Source organism: Cupressus sempervirens, chromosome 9 (genome assembly GCF_028749045.1).
Source record: "Cupressus sempervirens isolate cs-2001-9-10 chromosome 9, ASM2874904v1, whole genome shotgun sequence".
Lineage (NCBI taxonomy): Eukaryota > Viridiplantae > Streptophyta > Pinopsida > Cupressales > Cupressaceae > Cupressus > Cupressus sempervirens.
Window position 1 is genome coordinate 643,152,249 of NC_143126.1, and position 23,807 is coordinate 643,176,055.

The window sequence follows — 23,807 nt, forward strand, 5'->3', positions numbered from 1 at the left end:
GTGACCCCAAAGACACACTTCTTGGGATTCAACATGAGATGATATTTGGCTAACCTATCAAAGACTTTCTCCAGGTTAGCAAGACGATCCATGAAGGTATGAGATTTGACCAAGATATCATCCACATAATCCTCCAAAATGCTATGGATGAGATCATGAAAAATGGATGTCATAGCTCTTTGATAGGTAGCCCCAACATTCTTTAGGCCAAAAGGCATCATGTTGTAACAAAATGTTTGCCAAGGGGTAGTGAATGCTGTCTTATGTTGATCCTCTTCTGCAATCTTGATTTGATTGTACCCAGAAAATCCATCAATGAGGAACAAAATTTCATGTCCAGCTGTAAGATCTACAATCATATCTATGTTGGGCAAGGAAAAATCATCTTTTGGAAAAGCTTTGTTAAGATCTCTGAAATCAGTGCAGATTCTGATGTCACCGGAAGGTTTAGTGATAGGGACCATGTTGGAGATCCACTCTGAGTAGTCGACAGGTCAGATAACCTTAGCAGCTAACATTCTTTCTAATTTAGCTTTTACCAGTAAAGCCACCTTGGGGTGCATTTTTTTAAGCTTTTGTCTGACGGGCTTGACCTTTGGGTCGACTGCAAGATGATGAACTACAAGCTTTGGATCAAGTCCTAGCATGTCCTGATATGACCATGCAAATTGGCCAATGTTCTCTCTTAAGACCTCAAAGAGGAGGTTAGCTTAGTCTTGTGATAGGGATGCAACAATGTGAACAAGTTTGGGGATCTCTAAAGAACCGATGTTGACTTCTCTAGTATCCTCAATTAGAATAGAAGACACCTCTGGTCAATTATCTTGAGAAGGCAATGCTAAATCCTCATGTTCTTCTTGTGACTCTAGATTTTATTGCCGAGGGGTTCTCTTTGCTGCCTTAGCTAGTCCTAGATTCACCTTAGTTCTAGTTTTGGGTGTATCAGAACTAGGTTGGGGATTTTCTCCAAAATACCCCTTGGGATCTAGCTTATAGATATAGGTAGAATCTAGCTTTGTTTGCTTGTGAGGAGTTTGGGCTCCCATGAATCTCAGAAGTGCTTCCTCTGATGTGAACTCATCAATGTATATGACGCTTGGTTGGTCCCAATCTATGAGTTGTGGATGGGTGAGTGGTAAGTCAATGAAATGGATGGATAGTTCTTGGAGAATAGAGTCTCTGAGGAAGATTTAGTCTGGGATATCATCATAGGCTCTCTTTTCAACTTTTTGAGGAATGTCTTTGATTTTGACAAGGTCACAGTGAATGGTTGGAAAAGCGTGACGGTTCTCATTAGTGCCCCCAGTTGTGGGTATGCGAAAGCCAAGACCTGACTTTGATTCCCACTTGTGTGCGTCGATGGGACACTGAATGCCTCTTTCTTCTAGTCCTAGACCACCACCTTGATAGTTCCATTTGTCAGTGATGAACTTATGTTCTTGGGGATACTTCTGGCTAAAGTGATCAAGGCATGCTTGATTTCTTGGAGGTGCATCCTTATGTAACTAATTGTTGATATCTGGAGTGGGCTCCTCATGAAGAGGGATTTTTTAGGATACAAAGTTTGTTGGGCCAAACTGTTTACATCGAGGAGGTCGAATCTCCTTAGCTTTGTGATATGTTGGTTGTCCATGGGCATGTGGATCAAGTGGGAGTGCCCCGACAACAAATGCATCTGACAGACTATACTCTCCATAACCTTTGTTATTGATCTTTATGGTAGAAAGGGTGGAGGTGAGGATGGTTTTTGGGTCATTACAAGTGTGGGATGAGCTAGCGATGGCTGTGCTAATATCAATTCCAGGGCAATGGTTTGCATATGAAGCTTCAACTGCATTGCAGTAAGCAAAGGGTTTTGGATCAGCATGGATGCTTACCTCAGTGCCCTGATGCAAAAATTTGACACACTGATGGTAAGTGGATGGAACGACTGTCATGGCATGAATCCATGGGTGACCGAGGAGGATGTTGAATGGTAGGTTTAGATCAATAACATGGAAGAGTGTTTCTTGGATGACTGGCCCAACCTTGATTGGTAGCAAAATAGTTCCTTCTACGGTTCTTTCCAAGTTGTCATAAGCTTTGATGGTGATAACCTCGCTGATGATATCTGCCTCAGTATACCTAGCTTGTTTTATGAATTTTAGGGTGCAAATATTCAAGGCTGATCCATTATCTATCATTACTCTTTTTATGGAAAAATTGGATACCATGATGGCTATGCGAAGCAAAAGGGTGTGATATGGCTCGACCACGGGTATGTCAGTGGGATTGAATGATAGGGAACATGAGGATGAAAGGTGTCCAACAAGATTACAAAAATCAGTAGCATTGATATCTAAAGGGACATGAGATTCTATGAGAGCACTGTCAAGGATTTTCTTGTACATAGGACTGGTGTGGAGAAGGTCTAAAATGGAGATTTGGGCTGGCATGTTCCCAAGGTGTTCCAAGATATTGTACTGGCTTTTTGATGGAGCTAATGGTGCTAGTGAAATAGGTGGGCCTGCAATGTTAAATTGCGCTCTTCAAGTGGTGACTTCACACTCATTTTTTGGTCCTTGGATATTGATAACATTGATAGAAGGCTCTTTTTCAGATATACAACCGATGAAGCTACCATAGTCTATGTAGGATGAAGTGTGGTCATTGTTCTTCCCATGCTGTTGGTTTGGCTGGCGGTTGTTGGTGTTGTTGTTGTTGGTTTGGATAGGTGCTTTTCTAGGATTTTGGTTGTTGTGAGGAGGAAAAGCATTTTGATAGATCTGTAAGCCTATATTGGGAAATTTTTGGGCACCAATGGTGATTTCTTTCCGATCAATGAGTTCTTGCACATAATCTTTCAATTTCATGCATCTGAGGGTAGTGTGACCTTTTACCCTATGATATTTGTAGTACTCATTATCTTTGTACCATACAGCTTTGGATTGGCTTGGGTCAATTTTCTGGGTAGGAGGAAATTTGATGAGGTTTTTCTTGACTAATTTCTCAAAAATGACATCCAATGGCTCACCAAGGGGTGTATAATTTCTAGGTGCAGGTTGGAATCTGGGCTTTTGCGCTGCAACTACATTGACAACATTAGCTTGATTGCTAGACCCTTGAAAGTTGGGTCTTGGATTGTGGCTTTGATAGCTTTGGTGATTTTGTTGTTGGTAGTTGATAGCTTGTTGATTTTTTGGTTGATACGGTAGGTTGGCCTAACTTTGGGAAGGACCAACAATATTCACATGTCTGGTGTCACTGACGCCATCTATTGCAATGTGCTTGTTTTTGTTCCAATACCTAGTCTTGTCATTGGAATGTGTTTGATTTTGTTTGGCTTCCTTGTAAATCTTGACAACACCATCTTTAATGAGTCCTTGCTCAAGGATCATTCCTATCTCTTTGATATCTTTGTAGGTCTACAAATAGTTCATGGTCATGTGGTGGGCCAAGCTGGGATGGGCATTATCAATAAACATTTTTTACCAAATGGCACTCTGGTAAGGTGCAAGATATGCGGGTTATAAGGGTTTGCCATCTTTGTAGATATTCGGGAAGGCTTTCTCCACCTTTTTGCTTAGTGTGGACAAGATCAACTACTGATAGCTCTGTTTCAACAAGATGGGCATATTGGGCTACAAATACCTCAGACAATTCAGAAAAGTTTTTAATTGTTCCATATGGGATTCTATAAAATTATTCAAGAGCTGGTCCGGCCAAGCTTTTGGGAAAGAGACGCAAGAGGAAGACGTCATTGTATACCACTTCTTGGCAGTGCATGTAAAATTCTTTGATATGTGTGACAGGGTCTCCCTTTCCTCTGAATTTTCCAAACTTGGGTGTCTCAAAATGCTTGGGGAATGGTGTCATGGTAATGGCTCTGTCAAATGGGTAAGGACACACATTCTCAAACTTGAAGGTTTTTGGATCATTTCCTTCCTGGATGTTCTTCAAAGCTGTCTTCATGGCTTCCCGTTCTGCATTAATGGGTGATGGTTGGGGTGCCCCCAATGTAGGAGTGCCCTGAGGTAGGTATGTGCTAGATGGGGCAATGGAATATGGATGGCTTTGAGGTATGGGCTGGTAGGGGTTGTACATGGCTTGGGCCATTGAATGGTGGATGATGGGTGACTGAGGTGGAGGTGGCACATATTGCTGCATGTGTTGTGAGGCTTGCTGTTGATATTGGATTTGAGGTTGGGATGAGCATAAGCTGGCTGTGGGATAAATGGATTGGGAGGTAAGGTATAAGATGGTTGTGAAGCTTGAGAAAAGGATCGGGGAGCTTGTGGAACTTGACTTTGGATTTGATGACTTTGACCAATATATGTGGGTTGTGCCCCCATTTGGGAAGGTATCTGCATGGCAAAAGAGGCCAAGTAATTGGTAGTTGGTGGTGGTGGATTTCCTCCTAGAAGTGGCATAGAAAAATAGTTAGTAATAGGAGGTAATGGATTAGTTGGTGGTGGAGGTGGTGGGAATTGAAAGCTTGGAAATGGAACTAATGGGGTTTGATAGCTTGGTGGCTAGATTTGAAAGCTTGATAGAGTGGTGGCAGGAGCTTGGGTCACTTGAGAGCTTGGTAGAACATTGGTAGTAGCTTGTGGGGTTTGATAGCTTTGTGGAGTGAGGGTAGTAGCTTGTGGATTTGTGGCTAGTGGCACTGAGCTCCAATGACCTAGTGGAAATGATGGAATTATGCTCTGAATTGAGGTAAACAAGCTGGGGGTGATGAAAGGTTGATTACTTGGCCGCATGGGTGGCATCTTGGTTGTATATTGCTGAGGTTGGCCAAAGATGCTAGCACTAATTTGGGAGATAGGTGGATTTGGAGGGCTGAGTTGGAGAGCAGCAACATCAATAGTTAAGGGAGTGAATGATGAGGTGTTTTGGGTGAAGGGGGTTTGGGGTGGAGTGGTATGGACCAATGGTGGAGTGCTGGTGGTTGGATTGGTTTGCGGAAGGGAGATTTCAACTTGAGTAGAGGTTGGTATGTTTGGGTCTGTTGGATCATATGGGGTGGGTTGAGGCTCTTCTTTTGGTACATATTGAGGATAATTTGAATCATAAGAGCCTATTGGGAGTGGTAGTTGTCCAAACAAGGGGTGAGATGGATTTGATAAGGGAGGAGGTCTTCCAAAGTCGAAGGCTCCTATGTTGTCCCTTCGAAAGTTAGCCATGATCATTTCTTTGTTCTTGTCTATAATGGCATTCACCAATACTGCATTTCCTAGTTGGTTCATGAAAGCTTCAATGTCAGTAGGTGATGGTATAGCTTTCTTTGGGCTGAAGGATGGTTGAGTGCTCAAGGGGAGTGATGGTGTTTGATCCAAATGATAGGGCTCCATTATTTCCTTCTTCTTGGCTAAGTGAGTCACAGGTGGCATGAAAATGTTCCTAGGGATGAGATGCAACAATGCTGATGGAGGCAAAAGGGGAAGGCTTTTCTATGCAAATGATTTCCTAGGTTGAGGCAAAGCTCTATGAAAAAACCTAAGGAGGATTGGGTTGGGGATTCTAACTTCAAAGATATATTGCCAAAAGCATGAAAGGTCTACCTTCCTATGTGCAAGCTTGGTGGTGATTGTGTCAACTTAAGGATAGACTAATGATCCTTTAGGAAGAACATGAGATTGACCACTTGTGGATCCCAACCTTTAGCTCAAGGTGATGAGGGATAACAAGTGACAAAGCTAGATTACCCTAGACAAAGCTCTATCAGAGGGATAACCTTGATGAGGCTGATGGATTTGGAAGATGGTAGGAATGGCAAACTTTTGGCAAGGTGACAACAATTTTGAAGGCTTGGATGTGAAGTTTTTGGATTGCTGGCTAGATGGTTTGGTTCTAAATGAGATGGATGAGCTAAAATGCTTAAGGGGAGGACTAAAGATGGCTGGCTTTCCTACAAAAATGACTCTAAAGTGAAGCTTATGCAAGAAGATGTGGAGAAACAAGGGGGTGTAATCATAGAAATCATGCCTAGTTGTTAAGGCATAAGCAGGGTTAACTCTTGGATGTTTGCTAAATTTGATAGTGCGATCTAACCAGGCCTCTTGAAGGGCTTCGTCGGTAGCTTTGTCTTTTTCTTTGTGGAGTTTAGTAATTCGAGGGCTTGGTGTTCTTCCTTTTTCTTAGCTGCAATTTCTTTGTATGCCTGAGATGGCTTGAGTTTGGCTTTGTGAAACTTCTATTTGGGTTTGGGTTGTTCTGACATAAATTCCTAAATTTGCTTGGCTTTGAGAGATCGCGGTTGTTTTGCTTCAACTTTTTCAACTTCTGAAACAAGCAGTGACTACGCTAAGTGTGCCCTAAGCTAGGATTGACCAAGTTTGGCAAACATTCATTCAACAAATAAAAAATCAAGCAATAGATAAGAACAACCAGATAGAAGTTTTTGAATCTCAGAATGTGATACTTGCGCCACGGAGTGTGTATGTTTTACAAATGTTTCGATCAGTCACTTCAAACACATTAACACCCTAGATGGTTTTCTGCAAGGCTGACAGTTGGTTTAGCTAGGGATTCCTCGATATACCCAAGGTATGTGAGGCCCAAATCTGTAGATGAAACTAAAAAGATGTCACACAGCCGAGAGGAGCGGTAACCCACTTTTCCTCTTTCACTTCTCAAGGGTATAAAGTTCCTTGAGGCTTAGCCCAAGTGACAAAATCTTGATTTCAAGAGAGGTGTCTTTGGATTCACCTCCAGATCTTTATACTCCAATGGAACGCTGGAGTTGAGGTCATCCCAAGGGGTGATGAAATTCTCGAGCAGGCCTCCTAAAAAGAGAAACAAGGTTTTGGATCCTAATCTTATGCACCCAAGATGGCCTCGAAACACGACAAGGGGAGAGAAGACTTGGATGACCTTGGGCTAAAAAACACGTTTGTTCTTTTACCAACTGACGCTTAAGTTTGCTAATATAGACTTTGAAAACTCACATGTTTAGGATGCAAATGTTCAATTCCAACTTGAAGTGTTTAACAAAAGTAAAATTGATCGAAGAATGCAAACAAGAAGAAGAGTTAGGGTCAACAAGAAAATAAACCCGCGCACCCGGAGGCCCTCCACATCAAGTATCGATTGATTTCCTTTAAGGCATTCAAGAGTTGGTGTGGTTTTATTTTAAGCCCAAAACAAAGATGTGTGTAACTCGATTTCAAGCGCACACCCAGAGGCTCTCCATGTTAAGATTTGTTCAATTGTTATGCCCAAATGAAGTGTTAGCGAGACTAACTTTCATTCAACAGATTTTCTAACTTAGAAAAACAACTAAAAACCCAAGTGAGTGGAGTTTAATTTTTGTGGATCACTTAACACCCTCTTAAGTGGACCCATCCCCATAGATGGTGCTGAGATTGCAACCAATGGTTAAAATGATGGGTGATTAAAGAGGGTGAGTCCAACTTCAAACTCACTCAAAGCATTTTTATTAGTTTTTATAACTTAGAAATTTTTTTAAATGTGGAGTTAGGTTCTTTTTATGCCCAAAAATTGAAGTGTGAGATATTGCAATGGTTAATTGATCTTTTGCATTCAAGATTGTGTTTTTTTGTTTTAATCATGCATTCCAAAGAAAATTTAATTTTTATCCATGGCATTCAAAAGTGTGTTTTGAGCAACATACATTCAAAGAAAAATGTGGTTAACCATGAAAGTTCATTCTAATAACAACCACAAAAAAGGCCAAGATGAAAATGATGCTGGTGCAGTTGGGCAACAATAATAGGCGGAGACGACAGTTTACCAGGCAGAGACGCCAAACTACAGAGACACCAATCTGTGAAGATAATAGAGAAAGAAGTAGAAACAATAGGTCAATTTGGCGGTGCAGAAAAATTAGAAGACAAAGCAGAGATGCTAAACTGCGGAGATGATAGTTAGGTTGGTGGCGGCAGAGATGATAGAAAAGGAGAGGCGACAACAGAGACGACGAAAAGCTAGGTGGAGGCGCTGAATGTCGAAGACAATAGATAAGATTGCAGAGACGACAGTTTGATTGCAGTGCCGACAATAGGAGACCAGGCCGAGATGCCAAACCGTAGAGATATCAGTTTGTTTACAGAGATGACAAAGTATCTGGTGGAGATGACAATTGGCAGACCTAGACGCCAATCTGCGGAGACGACACTGCACGAATAGAACTGAAATGCACGAATTTTTTCCAAAATTTTATTATTTTTTGATGATTTTTGAGTTTGATGAGTCTAATTTAGATATGGATTTGGGATGTATGCTCAAGGCTTCTCAAACTAGCTTCAATGGTGTTCTTGATGGATTTTGGCTTGGGTGAAAGGATTTGATGTAAAACTTGCTCTCAAAATGGCATTATAACTTTAGCTTAAAGGTTGTGATTAAAATGGCTTGGGAGGGGATTAAATTTATAGGCTAAGGGCTTGAGGGTTTGAGGGCTAATATGCAAGGATGGAAAAAAGCTTATGGAGGGCTCAGATTGCATGCGAGGAGAGCACATGGATTGTGCTTCCTTACAACCAATCAGGGAGTGATACATGTCACAAGGTGAAAGGATGGAGGAAAGGGTAAGGATGAGTCAACAAAGGAGGCTCAAGGGATAATATCTTCATAAAGACCCTTTATAATGGATTGTAAGAGCAATAAATGGGCTTGTAAGAGTCTTTATGGCATTTGTAAGAGCATTCATGGTTGGGTGGTTGGGATATTTTGGAGGGAGTTGAGATTGTTGACTTTGCTTGGTTTAGGAAAGTCTTAAGCTTGCTTAGGGAATGTGACAAGGTTAGGAGGGGGATTAGAGGTGATTTAAGATTAGATTAAAGATGTTAGAGATGGGCAAGTGGATGACATTTAATGAGGGTGGGTGAGTTAGTAGCTAAGCTTGGTTAGTATGGGTGGATGGCGTGGATTAGGCTAAGAAGGGGGTTTAGGGATAGGCTTAGGGTGAGGATAAATAAAGTTTATTTATCTCATAGGTTTGGGTTGAGGAGATATTTATTAAAACATTTTTAATAAATATGAGGATTAATATTTAACCTTAATTAAATATTTTGAGTTGGGATTAAGGGTAGAAAATGATGGGATTAGCCTTTAATCAAAATTAAAGAAGGATTGGAAGATTTTGGAAGATTTATTAATTAAATAATTAATAAATAAGGAAAATAATGTTTAAATAAGATTTAAACATTTTTGGGAGGGATTCCTTAATTAAATATTTTTAATTAAGACAAAGGGATTTAATGGCATAAAAATAAATAAATAAATTAAATAAATAATTAATTAATAAATGATGATGTCATCAGGAATTTTTCAAAAAATAAAAATACTTTATTTTCTAAGGGATTTTAGGTGTCTACATGATCTTTATTTTCAAGGCACTTCCTACTAGATATAGAGTCATCCTACAATAATCTTGAATTTGGATATCATAGTCATCTATCACGTTCATCCAATGATCTTCTACTGCATCTTCATGAACAAATTGTTTTCTTGCCAAAAGTTGAACTCTATCAATATTGTCAAAAAATGGACAAGGGGAGTTGTAGTTCTCCAAGGGATATTGATCCCATTCTACATCAAAGGTCATGATATCTTGTTTCTTCTTAGATTCAAATAGACTTATAGTGATGGGCTATACCCAAGTCTTCTTATGTTGTTTCCTCACTTTGTCATATGTAGATGTGAGTTGTCTTGCAATCTCTAGTAAAATGAGCCTATCTGATGGATATCTCAGGAGTTTCTTTGGATTCATAGTTGTACCCACTACCCTGAGTTAGGTGAATGTCTTGAATTGGATGTAATAGGCCCCCATCTCTACAATCCTTGCTACTACCTCTACTAACATCCTCTTGGCATAATCACCCTCAATGAACAAGATGATTGCAAAAATAAAAGCATCATTCACTATTTTATATTATTGGCTCTGATCTAAGAGCTTCTTCTTTACCAATTAGGTGTATACCATATAAGGCTAGGCATTAGCATCTTACATGCTACTCCTCGTAAATAGTCATGGATAGTTTGCAATCCTTTCTGCCAATAAATACACCAAGTATGATGTCATATAAAACTTAGGGTCAACTTTTACTCCTACTAGCTACTCATCTAAGTTTTCACTTAGTATTGTAGCACAATTAATTCATAGTTAAGCTCAACTGATGGTCTCAATAAAATTTACCATCCAAATGTTTAGGTGCCTAGCTATTAGTAGAACCATAACCCTACTCAGAAGAACAATGGCATATCTGATGTCACCCTTCATGTATCCTCTAGTCATAACTACCTTTCCTTCACTTCATCCCACCAATGTTCTATCAATCAAGAATGATGATTGTATGATCTTTGTGGCTTCCTTTTCATTATCCCTATACCATATTTTGGCTTGATGATAGATGATTTTCACATATTGATCTACTCTCAGGAGATGGAAAAATTTCTCATTATTTTTTGGTCTTAAGTCCAGGACTATCTCCCTTATTATACTCTTCACAACTCTTTCTTCAACACATAATTTTTTTCCAAGGCCATGACAAGCTCTAAAGATTGCATTGATGTGGGATGTGAGGCCACATTAACCAAGCCTGATCTAATAAGTGCTGAGACCATCAGGGACCTCTTCTTAGGCTTGTTGCAAACTACCAAGAATGTGTTCCAGTCTATGTGTCCCAACTTAGTATCTCTAATCTTTGAATGTGCATCATGAAAGCATGATTTCTTCATTGCACCTTGAAACTTGAAGACAACTAGTTTTGGAGTAGTCTTCTCTATGAGTGAGGATGATGAGGAAGCCATTTTATCTACACAAAACAAAACACATTAGTTTGAAAGTTGAAATTCAACCCCTACCAAACCCTAATTACCAAAAAATCAAACCTAGTAACCTAAACCCTAGAAAAACTAGTTAAATCCCCCTAAAAGTCTTGATATGTAGTTTAGTGCACCTTTCATACCTTGTTATGTGCATTAGGTGCACTAAATAACCTCTAAAAGGTTATTAAGTGCACAATGGCATGCACTTGTGCAAGTGTACACACTTTTAGAGTGTGGACATGCACATGTGCACTATTGTGCACAATATTGCATGTAATTTGCTAAGGGGTTTTAATTGTTTTACAAAGATAAGGGTTAGAAATAGTGCACACATGTGCACCTTGAAAAGGTGCACATGTGCACACCTTTCTCTTGGTTAAGTGTAGTGTTTTAAGATTTTTAAAGGTGAACAAAGGTGTGCACCTGTGCATCTTGGATAGGTGCACATGTGCATACCTTTCTTTTGCTGACTTTGTGTTTTGGTGTGTGCAGGTAGGTGGAGTTTGTGCACCTCTAAGGGTATGGAGGTGTGCTCATGGAGGCTCAATGGAGATAATGAGTAAGGGGGGGGGGGGGGGGGGTGGAGTGTGAGGACCCTAGGTATTTAAATACTTGGGGTCATTCACACCCTTTAGATGTGTGCACCTGTGCATGTGCATAGGTGCACACCTCCAAAGGGAAGCACATGCGCACTAGTGCATTTAGCACACTAGCACACCTTGATAGGTGTGCATGTGTGCTAGGTGTGATAGTGTACTCCTTTACTTATAAATCACCTTTATTTTAAATTTCATCAAAATTTAACACGTGATTTTTCAGGTAGAGAACCAAGCAAGACCCAGACTCTAGGTAGAGCCCTAAAAGACTTAGATGTCGTACTATAGGTCTAAAAAAGAAAAAGAATTACTAGGGCGTGCATGCATTGTGAAACCACATAAAATAGCCCCAACAAAAGGGAATAAATGACAAAGGTGTTACTTTGTTAGCAAACATTCTTCTAACATGTGTCAAATACCAACTGAATCTTGAATACTTCAAGCATATTTCAAGTTGTTTCATAGTCAAAACCTTAGAATCTTGAATCTTTAGGTTTAGTGTATTCATTTCCTTCAACATATTAGAATGTAGTCTATCTTAAGCTTCTAACAACATGGAGACAATCTTTCATCCTTCCAGTGCATTCATTAGGAATCTTTGCAAAACCTATTTATCAATCACTTATCTAAAAAGATGAGAGAATCCGTTGTGAGGGTTCTTAGCAGGTCATCACTTTTGATTTGAGGTCCTAGGTAATCTTCTAAATTTTGGTTCACATAGCTTTCATGTTTCCAATTTATTCTTCCATGAAGTAATTGTTTTCATAATGGATAGACAATTTGAAGTACATATCCCTACTTGTAAGATTACCTTTCTTAGACTCTTTTGAATCTTTCATTCTTAAACCACCTTTCCTTTTTTATTTTATTTTTGTACCCTAACTACACTTAGATTGTGTAGCCAAGGCATTGGTGTCATTTCTCAAATTAATTCTTTAGTTGACATCCTCTATGTTCCTCTTTTGAGAACTTTTGAACACTCTCATGCCAAATAGTAACCTTAGCAGTTCTTTGAAAAAGACCTTTTGTTTGAATTAGTAGGGTTTTACCTATCCCTTGCTGCCATCGACCTTGTTTTGAAAACACTAATATAGTCAATCTTTAAATTTTCAAACTGTTGAGAATTATTGATCCACAATTCTAAATTCAAGACTGAAAGTCCTCTATTATTGCAAGTAACATCCATTCTCTAGTTGGTACAAGAAACAAGATCATCTAAATATTTTGACAAAGAAATACCTCTTCCCAAAATTTGAAACCAAAAAATGGTTTATGAAATGCATCAAGATAAAATCTTGATTACACCTAACCCCCAAAGTGACACAACTTTGAAAACAAACATACAATTGAAATTAAACACTCGACTAAAAGTAAACACACTTGCAAAAATTAAACACACATGTAAAAAGGGAAATTATTATTATTATTATTATTTTTTCACTTTTAGGCCTTGAAGTAATATTTCAAGAACTAGCCATTGATGGGCAACAAAACTAATTCCCCTTGTAAGGAACTTAGCCTAAAAGTATTTTCTCCCAAAATCTCCATAATTTGATAAGGGCCAATCCACAAGCATTGAAACTTAGTGTGGCTACTTGACTTTTCCTTTGTGTTGTCCCATAGAATAACAAGGTCAGATATTCAAAAATATTTGATTGTGATCCACTTTTCAAACCATCTTTTAATGATAGCTTGATGTTTTTCCATATGCTCTAAAGCAATTGTTAGTTTCTCATCCATCTCCAAGAGATTCATTAGTCTGATATGAACCCTATTAGTATAGCCACTCATAAATTTCAAAATAGAAATCATGAGGTTAAGTGGAAGTACTCACCCTTGTCCATAAAAAATTAGGTATGGGGATGTTCCAAAGCATTCTTGACCCTGACTCAATCTTTCCATAATGCATATTTGAGTTGAGTATGCCAATATTTAGGATTTTCCTTCAAGAAACATCTTATCACCATGATCAAGTTCTTATTTGTAGATTCAACTACACCATTTCTTTATGGATAGTAATTTGAAGAGAATTTGATTATAACCTAATTATCTAGTGCCCACTAGGTAAGGAATGCACTAGGTAAGGAATACTGATGCAAAGAATGATCCATTATCAAAAACTAGAAAGAATGGCATCCCAAATTTGGTAATAATGTGTTCTTCCAAGAAGTATGTAACCACCTTTGCCATGCAATTTCTAAAAGTCTTAGCCTTTGTCCAACATGTGCAAGAATTTGTAGCCGTGAGAACGAATATATGTCCTATCGATGATGGTGGGTTTACTGGACCAATAAAGTCCAACCCCCACTTTGCAAAAGGGTGTACCTCAAAAATTGTTTGTAATGGCATTGCCAGATATATCTCTCTACTAGCACTATTTTGACAAATGTGGCAAGTACACACATGTTCAAAAGTGTCCTTGAAGATTGTAGGCCAAAACTATCCTAATCTTAAAATCATATGTGTCGTAGCTTCTTCTGATCCATGCCCTATGCCATACTTATCATGAAACTTCTCTAAAATATCTTTTACTTCTTCTCATCCCAAACACTTTAGATAGATTCCTTTGTAGTTTCTTTTATATAGTTTCCTATTTTGCAGCATGTAAGATTCACACTTCATCTTGAGATCTCTATCCTGGGAACTATTCATCCAATTGGGGTATGGATTTTATAAAAGATAGTAAACAATATCCAGATACCAAACATCTATTATTATACCTTGATCAATATAAAGTTGAGATACTATAATCTTCTTTTGTTGATCTTCTGTGATGACTTAATCATCAAATCTAAATTTATTCTCATTTCACATCTCATTATTAGCTATCATCTTTATCAATCCTTGTCCTCTCACCAACTTCATGGGTTGAATCTCCAAATCAAACTCTTGTAGTATTTCCATCCATTTTCCTCATCTTTTACCCAACTTGTTTTGCATCAGCAATGTCTTAACCATAGGATTAGGTATAACTGCATACACCTTACTCCTTGGTATATAATGGAAGAATTTATTGACTACCTTTATCAAAGAAAAAGACTATTTATCAAGATTAGAATAGTTCAACTCAGTGTTCTTTACAGGACAACTCATGAAAGCAATGGGTCTTTCATCTTCTTTATCTTTCTTCTACGTAAGAATCCCAACACACAAATGTTATGAAGCAAAAGAGTATATTTTAAATTGTAGCTCATAATCTAGACTGACAAGTACTAGAGTTGTAGAAATAGCCACTTTGATGTCCTCAAATTATTTCTTGATTTTTGGAACCTATTCTATTTTCGCTCCTTTCTTGAGAAAATCATTAAGAGAGCACACTATCTTAGCAAATCCACTAGAATAGCTTCAATTCTCTCAGGATTGCTAGAGATTCTAGCTTTAGAAATAATGTGACCTAGGAGCTTTCCTTTAGTGACCCCAAATGAACACTTCTTGGGATTAAGTGATATGCCATATTTCTAACATCTATTGAATACTTGCCTTAAATCAGCAATTTGGGTGCTTTGATCTTTTGAAAAGAGAATTAAGTCATCCATGTAGATAACTATACATTCTTTTATTAGTTCCTTGAAAGCTTCATCCATGGCTCATTGGAATGTAGCCCCTGCATTGATCAACCCAAAGGGCATTCTTCTAAGAAAAAAGCTCCCCATTTCATTGTAAAAATAGTCTTTAGCCTATCTTCTTCATCAACTATAACTTGATTATATCCATAATATCCATCTAACAAAGACCTTATTTTGGATCCACTACTAATTTGTAATACTTCTTCAAGTGAAGGCAAAGGGTAGTTATACTTTTGAGATGCTAGGTTCAAATTGCAAAAATCCACACAAAGGCAGATTTCTCCAATATTTTTCCTCACTAGAACTAAATTAGTCACCCATTTAGAACTTTTTGACTTCCTTCATTATCAATGGTTCAATAATGGGTTTAATGAGTCTTTTCCTTTGTCAGAAAGGTTTGGCATCTGGTTTCAATGAAATATCATGTGTGATGATATCAAGATCATATGTTTTGAGTTCTTCATAACTCCAAGAAATGACATCTTTTTAATCTCTTAGTAATTGGAGCATACCTTCCCTTTCCTAAGAATTTCATGCCTTTCCAACCCTTACCATTCTAGGATATTCATCAGTACCTAGATTATATGAATCACATTCTTCGATCCCTTTTTCTTTGACCATTCTCCTACTAAGTGTCGATTCATCATGATAACAAATATACTCCAACTCAACCATTCTCTTAGGAAAGTGTTGGTTTTGAAATTGAGAATCCCATCTTCATATTCAAGTTCTTCCTCCACAGGTTTGTCATTTGAAGTGTCATCAATCTCTTGTCCCTTAAAATGGTCATTGCACATTAGAAACTCAAGTATGTGTTGGTCATCCTAGAAAACTTGGAAGTTTGTAATGTTATCTATGATAGATGGGGCAACAACCAATTCTGTGAAAAATATTTTCAATTTTGTTCTCTCAAAGGGTTGTAACGCACTAGCTAAAATTTCCAAGGCACCTACTACCATGTTTCTTAGTTTGGGGATCGACCTTATGTTCAAAGCTTCAAAGTCATCCATTAGATCCCATACTCTCTTTCAGTAAGGGAGTAATCTCCTATCATTGCAAGAATAATTTGATTTCACTTCTCCAATCACCAACTAGGAGTCTCCTTTGATTACGAGAGCTTTAACTCCCTTCTCTAATGTTAAAAGAAGTCCAAAAATCAAGGCTTCATACTCTGCAACATTGTTAATACATCTAAGTTGTAATCGATATGCTACATAAAAAGACCTACCTTTTGGGTTGATTAATTCAATACTTGCACTAGCTCCTAATTTGCACTTAGAGCCATCGAACTAGAGTGTCCATATGAGATCTTCTTTGGGTTTTCTAGACTTATGCTTGTTGGTTTGTAGCTTTTCTTCTAGTTGAACCTTAAAGGATTTCTTCTTTGGGATTCATTGTAATCTCTCCCATGGTGGGCTTTATGATTTTTCATTGTTTATCTTTGATATGGGGAATGTATGTTTCTTTTTTTGATCTTGAATTTCCCCAATCGATTCTATAATTTTGTCAACTTTAGGCTTAGGATGAATGACTACCAAAGTCCAACCTTGGCCTTTTATGAAATGTCTCCTTCTTTGTATCTTAATCATTCATGGTGGAGGAGAAGATGAACCTCCACCATCTTAAGAGGTATCACTGTATGATGCATTAAGATATTCTACCTCTTCTCCATCATTCCCCATGGCTTCAAATATGTATGTGGAATTTGGATTTTTTTTAGGTACTTCTTTTAGAATGTGGCTACTCTTTATTTTTATTATTTGAGTCAATACCTGAGCAATGACTTGTTGCCAATGTGAACATTCAAACTCTAAATGACTAACATTATGCAATCTACAAAATCTGTGAAGGAGAAACACACTTGGGTCTGCTTCTTCACCTAAACATTTTAGGTTGGCCACTATGTTACCTATGAACTACATTACAATCTCTTCTTTTGGGATTGGAATCATGGATCTTCGATTTTGATCATTTGATGTTTTAGTTGAAGCTGTATCAAAAGCCATCACTTTCTAAGAGCCTAAATTATATTATACAAATGCCACCTCATTGGTGCATTGTAGTTTGTAATCATCATTTTTAGTTTTGGCTCTGCATCGATCTTGATCTAATTATTCAACCCTTTCCAAAGTAACCATAGTTGAGTAAACTCTGTTGAAAACCATCCTCTTAAGCATTTTGTCCACTCTCTAATTAGTAGAAATCCATATGTTTTAGGAATTTCAACCACATGTATATCTATGATCTCTTGAATTTAGGGATCAACTATCAATTCTATCCAAACATCTTTCAACACACTGATAACCTTTACTTCCATTTTTTCAATTTGTATCACTATTTGATTAGATGGCTGAGGAGTGACTCCCAATCTTTGTGCTATTGAAAGTGACATAACATTACAAGAAGCTCCTAAATCAATTAGGCAACTACAAATATTCTTCCCATATATTTTGATGCTAAGAAAAAAGGGAGACACTTCAACCTTGTCTTTAAACATAGTTGGCATGGCCTCTAAAGAGTTGACCTATTGAGATTCTATCATTTGAGGAACAATATTTTTATTATGGGGTGCCTTTGTATGATTGATAATTTTTGTTAGTGCTTCCCACTAATTAGGATAGTTTTGTAGCATGTCAAATATGGACATGTTGACCTTTGTTCTTTTACAATATTTCACTACATTATACTTTTCAGTAGACCATGTGAGATTTTTCAAGATTGTAGGCACATTTTCTTGATTTTGATTTTTTTTCCCTCCATATGGGAGTCTAATAGGTACTGGATTGTTACTTGCTCTCAGATTTGGAGGAATTGGTTGTAATGTAGGAGGAATACCATCGGTCATGTGTTCCTTTTGACTTTTCAAATTGTAGGTATTTTGATTATCATTCCAAAAGGTGAATATTTCTTCTGGTTGAGTATCTGGTTCTTGAGTGAATGGAAAAGAAAATTCTTCATTGGTTGGTTATTCCATTCACATGTTCTATGAAGAATCATAGGATTCTAGCATCATGATGTTGAATAGCATAGGGGACTCATTACTGCTGCCCATTAGATTTTTATTTACTTTTTGATTTCTATTGTAATATGAGCCATCATCATTTGGTATATTTTGATTATTTTCATATTGATTGATGTCCACATATTGGGGATTGTTGTTGCTATTATCTATAGGAATGCTTCCATTATTTGGATGGGTATTCCATTGTTGATTCTATCTTTGGAAACTATTGTTGCAATCAGGAGGATTGGAGTTGTTTCCTCCATTATTTTTTCTTGCATTGTTATTTACGCTAAAATTCCTATTGTAGTTCTGATCGTAGTTGTTCTTGTTGTAGGAACTAGGATTTTTTCTCTAATATTTGTTATTTTGTCCTTGTGAAAACCTCAAATGGGTTAGCTCATTCGTAATTTGATACAAGGTTTTCTTCATTTGGCCAAGATTAGATGCAACATCATTCTCTATTTCAGTGGATGTTGCTTCCTTTTGGTCAAAGAAAGTAGTTTTTGGAGGTTCATATCCTGGGTATGTTAAAGTTGGAACTTGTGGAGCAAGAGCATACTGTAGTAGATTTAGATTCATTGGTATGAATTGGATAGGCATCACTGGTGCTCCAATAGGATATGTTGATATTGTGGTAATAGCTTTAGCTAGGGGCATCAATCCTCCTCCATTAGGATTGGCTTGTTTTGTGAAAGTAATTGCTTCCAAGAAGACTTTGTCCAATTAGTCAATATTTTCAGTAGGAAGCCTTCTTAGGAAAATAGTCGAAAGATGGTCCACAAGATTTTAGATAAAAATAAATCATGACTTCACTTAGTATAGTGTATGGTGTTTCCAACTTGCAATATGCCATATGAAAGTGATGATTGAAGCCTGAAACCATTTTGGTTAGGTCCCTTTTGATTGATATGAATTGATGATGGATCACAGCTGGGTTGATGAAAGTTTTGAATTGTTTAAAGAACAATTTTTCAAAAATGTCCCAGTCTTTGATGCATCTTAGTGGTAAATTGATGTAGCAATCAAAAGTAACTTCTCCTAATGAGTATGAGAATAAGAGAAGAGTGACATTCTCATTAGCAATCTACCTTTGATTACAAATTTCTTTGAAAACCTTGATGTGATCTTCAACTATTTTTATCTTTCCATAGATGAACCTTGGGAAAAATTTCTCAGGATTCTTAAGAAGGTCTTTGAGTACTCTTGTCAAGTTGATTGGCAGTCTACAACATTTGAAAAAAAGGCCATTAGTTGAGAATTTTGTGGAACAATGGGTGGTTTGTTTGGAGGCAGAAACGAGGAAGATGATGAAATGTTGAATGAAAGTTAGAGAATTCTGGGAAATCCTTTGTCACTATGAGGCTTATGAAAATGAGTGAGTTCTAAGAACTCTAGTTCACTATTTGAAGATGTTAAAGCTCACTAAAATGGGGACATTGGATTAGGATCTTCTAGTTTGCATCAATTCTAGAAAAAGTGCAACTCTACAGAAGCACACTTTCTCAAAAATATGGTGCACCTTGTGCACCTTGCACACCTTACACAACTTGCACACCTTCAGACAATGATGGACAATTTTTTTTCTAAACTTGTAAAAAATATAGAATTTTGAATTTTCAAGTTTTTTGCCTACTGTAAATGGTAAGAAGCTCTCCTTCTAGTGCCACTTCTATTGAGTTGTCATTTTGCACAATTCTTAACGACAGGAATCCTTTCGAACTCCTCTCTTGAAAATTTAATCTGGGATCAACTCCAAGGTTTTGGGCAATCTTGTAGCCTATTGGAATCTTCTTAGTTGAAGATAAGTGTGTTTGTTCACAAGGAGGCCTTTTCTAGTTTGAACCAATTTTGGATAAGATATTCAATTTTCTTGTTTTCAAAATTAACCACAAAAGAGATATATTTTTGAAAATTTTCTATTTTTTTATGAATGCAATCTAACAAATGCAACTATATGAATTCCTAATTTAACCATGTATTAGTAAGAAAATAATGAAGATAAGGTAACAAGAGATGAAAGAAAATAACACAAAAGGGAAATTCCTAACGGACATAAACCACGATAACAACATGTTTGTGAGTTAAATTGTTTGAAAAGATTAGGTACAAAACCAATGAAAATAGGAGCAACACTTTCTCAAACCCAGTGATGTAATTGTTGATGGGAATTTAGTAAAACCAAAAGATCTTTAACTTCTTATCAAGTCACAAGGCCATAGAAAGTGGGCTCATGAAAGATGAGAAGCTATGTAGGAACAATAGGGTAATCTCTTCTCCAACTCTATATGTCAGCATAATTTATCAACACGCACCAAACACTAGAAGTAAAATATCACACAATCAAATCAACACAACAAAAATATTGGCGCCATTATTATCATGAACAAGAATCCACAAAAATAACACACTTCAACAAGAATAACTACGCTTAGAATGAGAGCACCAAAGCATATATTATTGCATTAAATAATGACCTGTAATACATGTTACATTCCTCAATTTATAAGAAATCATTTCCTCAATTTGTGTTAAGAATGAGAGATCTCTTCATGCAAATATATTCTGAAAACCAATAAAAAAAATCTAATTATGTACAAATTGACTCTCTAAATGGTGCTAAAATAGGACCCCACCCTTGTTTATATCAATTAATGGGTGCATGAGCCTTTACATGTTTTAAAACAAAGAGGAAAGTAGTAGATAAGAAGAAGGAAGTTGTAAGAAGATATGGGAGCCATTGGAAGCTCTAAAAATGGAAGCTTGGCCTTCTCTAAATGTTTTTAGAGGTTAAAATATCATCAGAATTTCTTTTTGGTGCATGGAAAGCTCTAAATTTGGAGCTAGCAATTAACTATTGGTGCACCTCTGACTTCTTCAAAAATTTTGACACACCTTTGAAGTAGTGCACCTTTGGAGCAATGCACCTTAATGATAGGTTCAAAAATCCAAAATCTTCCAAGTGTCAAAACTGAATTTCTAGCTTATGGGTTTTCTTCCCCTTTATACTAGAGTGATGTCTGGATGTATTCTTTTGAATTTCTCTATAATTTGGGTCACTTGGGAAGCTTTCAGTTAATCTAATGCCTCATATTTATGCCTAATTGTTTATTGATAGTTACTAATATCTATTTGAGTTTCCACAAAATAATCAAGTCTACCATCACATTTCAACAATACCTCTTCAATATTGAATACTTGCCTAATATCTTCATTACATGAAGCATGCTTGAAAGTTCTTCAGAATTGTTCAACCACTACTTGCATCGACTTGAGCTTCATCTTTGACTCATTTAAAAAAATCCCAAGGGAAATAGCATCATAATACCTATTTGCATCCAAAATTTGTTTTTGAGACTGGCCTTTTAACTTTTGAATATCTTGACAAATTTCTTCCATGACCTTATTTCTGATAGCTATCTTTTCAATCCAATTCTCAAGTTTATCTGTCTCATCTATTTTATACACCTTTGTGAGTGTATGATACCTTTGACCTTTTATTATTTCAAGTGCTTGAAGGTCTTTTCCTCAAGTATGCACCTCATCCATAAGCCCAAAATCTTAGTATACTATAGATACCTATTTATCCACATTAAAATGAACATTATGCAATAGGTTAAAATTAGCCTGCATTATCTCTACACCCTTCTTCTCAAAATTATCACATCATTGCTGACAAGCTCCCAAAAATGAATCAACTTGGACACTCCCCTTATCTCTCCTATCTAGTGCAACAATGAGAGTAACCTCTGGGTGGTCTTGATCCAATGGACCTACAATTAAATGAAGATATCCTCTTAGTAGCTCATTTTCTTTGCCTAAGTTTAGCAATTCATTCTCATTATCATCAAAATGCCTTAACACCTCCTTGATGCCTATAGTGATCATTACTTTAGCTATGTCTAGTGTGGGGTTTCCTAATAGGTCTTATGTAATCTAATAGTCCTTAGGAGTCAAATATTTGGTCTCAGCATGTGGAGGAGGGATGGCTATGTGAGCAAGTAGGTCTTGATCCCTATTCTTAATTATGAATGTCAATTGTTGTACATCACCTATAAGTGGCTTAGGCCTCTTGATGGCTTGTATTAGTGCATCCATACTCTCCTCTTCATTCAAGTTTGGCTATCAATTTTTTGGGACCATAACTTCCCTCTTCAACCAAGTTGGTGCAGTGCCCATAGGAGACAAGTATTTGGTTGAAGAGGAGGTTCTTCCAGTAGGCCCTTTTCCCTTATCCATCCTTTCTAGAGTCTTCTCCTTAAAAGAGAGATCTACATTTGGTATCCCTATATTAGTTGTATATAAAGTCCACACCTCTATATCCTGAGAAGTTTTCTGAGGTTCTAAAGGTATTTATCCTTCCTTAGATACTTCATCAGCTAGTCTTTGTTCTAGCTCTTCTTCACATACTACTCTCTATTCTTTGGTGATAGGAGGGAGAGGAGTGGTTGACCCTTTGTCCGAAAATAACAAATCCTGAAATGATGGTAGTGAGGTACTCAAAGATCCTTGTGGTAGAGGTGGCATTTGATTCCAATCCTATCCCAAAGGTTGATTCATGGGTGTATCTCATATTTTATCATTCACCATTTTAGTTCCTACTAGCATAAAGTGAAAATTAGATATGTTGAAGACACCCATTACCCACCCCTCTTGCTAATCCATCCACTATTGTTGCTCATGCTCTAAAGTTGTAACCTCAATAGGTTTCCTAGGAATAGATGGTAGAAAAATGGTGGAGCTTCTTCTTCTCTCTTCTTGGGTAGCCCTTGCTAAGCATGTCCTTTGGTTCAATGGGAGATTGTCTTCTTCATCTTCTTCATCCTCTTCATATGCCTCAGGGATGGTTTTCAGGACTAGAGGAATATGTATAAGATTTTTTTGTATCTTATGCCTCCTAGTCCTTCTAATAGTAGGTCTAACTTAGATTTATTGATAGTTGAGGGAGAGGCTTCTTCTTCTTATATAGGTTGGGATACCTTATGTGCTTCCTGCTCTAGCTGTTGTTCCTATTCCTCTTCTTCGAGCTCAACTTGGTTTGGAGAATCTCTTTTCCTCTTATTTTTTCCTTTGTCTACCCTGAAGTAACCAACTTCCCTTTCATGCTTATATATCATTTTTGACCTGACTGGAGATTGCATAGGGAATATTGGTATAGGTACTTTTGTACCTTTACCCTTAACAAGGCATGCTTTGGCCTAAAAGATTATAGTCTGAGGAACTGGGTCCACCTTAAAGGGCTTCTTGATCCAGTCCCATGTCATTTGGATTATATGTCTCACCCTATGATTGATATCTATATTCTCTTCTCTACAACCTATGACTTGATGATTGGCCTATCAAATATCTTGTCCTTATTGGACAAGGGATCCATGACCTCTTGAGTATCTTGTTGGACAAATTTTAGTGGGATCTTTATCTTCAAGGTGCTTATTGCCAGATATAGTGACATCCTACAATAATCCCAAATTCAAATATCATAGTCATCTATCAAATTTATCCAATGGTTTTCTACTACTCATCTAAATTTTCACTTGGTATTGTAGCCTAATCAATTGGCAGTTTAGTTGTTCTAATGGTCTCAATGAAATGTACCATCAAAATGTTCAGGTGCCCAGCTGTCAATAGACCCATAACCCTACTTAAAAACACAATGGTGTATCCAATGTCATCCTTCATGTATCCTCTAGTCATATCTATGTTGTGATAGCTCCTTTTTGAGAATGGAAAAATTCTACATTTTGTGGTGGAATTTTTAAATTTGTTTCAGTAGGGTTGGGATCATCTTTTCATTTTTAGTAAACCCTAGTGAATTTAGTAATCATCATCTTCCCCTAACCCTAGGCCATATGTATGAGCAAGTTTCATTTAAAA